Consider the following 1605-nt stretch of genomic DNA (forward strand, 5'->3'; position numbering starts at 1 on the left):
GGAGAGTGGAGGAGAAGGGATTGCGGCGTGACCATCCCCCCTGGGGGGTGATTTCTCGCTTTCTGTCTCTATGTCTCTGTCTGTGTGGCGAGCGCACGTGCCCTATAGCAAAAAAAAAAAAAAAAAACTTACCTGAGAACAGGAAGTGTTACTAAAGTGACTAGTGGACATCGTGCCGGCTGGGGGCACAGAATGTCTAGCTTCTGACGGTTCCTTCGGCCCGGGGATGTTCAGAAACGTCTGCTGGCCCAGGGGCAGTCCCGAATGCCACCAGAAGTGTAGGCAAGGGGACTTGCGCTCAGTGGGCTGCTGATCCGGTAACTCGAACCGCAGTCCTGGGGCAGGGGAGCCACCCAACTGTCAGTCCTTAGCCAGGAAAGGAAGGATCCTGGAGTGGAACAATTCCCCTCGGGCAGCTGGTCTGAGTCAGTGAGGGAAGCTCAGGTTCTTCATCTGCAGGGACGAAGGGACAGAGCTGCGCGCGCTCACCTGTCTCCCTCCTGCCTACCGAGGTGTTCCCGTCCTCGGATTTTCTTCCCTTCTCCAGGCTTCTCACGACTGCTAGTTTGGTCTGTCATTATTACTTCACTGTCCTTTGACCTTCACAGGCTTCCAGACACACCGTATTTCATTAAACCAAAGAGACCATCGATTATAAGATGAACCACTGTTTTGTGTACTGCTAAAAAAAAAAAAGGAAGAAGAAATGCTTCTAATTAAGCGACCACGTGGTGTGGACCTCAATTTGAGATATGAAAACATTGGGTGTGTGTGGCAGGGGGGGGTCTTAGGAGCCACTTAATGCTGTGTATCCTTTGCCCGGATTTGGAACTCCTTCTCTTCCTCAAGAAACAGATTTGGAAATGATTTCTTCCTCCCCTGGAGGCTCTTGGTCCTGCCTGCCCCCGTATCTGCTCCTCCATCTGCGGAACATGAGCAGGAAGCCCAAGCCAGGCAAAGCCCAGCGCGACCTGGGATTGTCAACCCTGGAGAAAGAAGGTGAAGACGACGCGGGGCCCTGGAGCTTTGGACAGTCGGCTCCAAGTTCATGGAGAAAGCTGTTCTAAGCTGCTGACAGGAAGCACGCTAAGATCTATATGGAAGGGCCTCAACGGAGTTAAAGTTCTTTAAATGCATTTGTTCTGAAAACAGCACGGCTGCACCTGTAAAGGCCCCCTCGGCAAACCCTAGGGTAGGTTGTTACCTCTTGCTACAAGGATCCTCTTTTGTGCAGACACCAGCTGAAGAACTAAGCTGGCACTATCCCGCCTGTCTTATCTAGGCAGCTTGTGACAGGGAGATGGCAACAGGAGTGACAAACGCCTTGTGTTTGCTACTACCAGGACTTGTGGACATTGTTTCTTTACCAAGGAAATAGGGGTTTTCTTTCTCTTTCTTTCTTTCTTTCTTTCTTTTTCTTTTTTTTCTTTTTTTTTTTTTTTTGTGGGTGTGTGCACTTACTTACTAGAGAGAGACAGAGGGAAAGTGAGAAATCACTCCCCTGGGGGATGGCCATGCCACAATCCCTTCTCCTCAATTTTCCTCTCAAGATTTTTTTTTTTTTTTGGGGGGAACCAGCAGTTAGTGTAATGGCTATGTCACTGG

The 1605-nt window shown here is 50.0% G+C and overlaps 1 pseudogene; it reads right to left on the reverse strand.

Annotated features, from left to right (window-relative positions):
- Positions 1 to 1605, reverse strand: part of LOC102491663 (26S proteasome non-ATPase regulatory subunit 7-like) — a 20838-nt pseudogene that overhangs the window by 16426 nt on the left and 2807 nt on the right.

Source organism: Tupaia chinensis, unplaced genomic scaffold (assembly GCF_000334495.1).
Source record: "Tupaia chinensis unplaced genomic scaffold, TupChi_1.0 Scaffold000102_1, whole genome shotgun sequence".
NCBI lineage: Eukaryota > Metazoa > Chordata > Mammalia > Scandentia > Tupaiidae > Tupaia > Tupaia belangeri.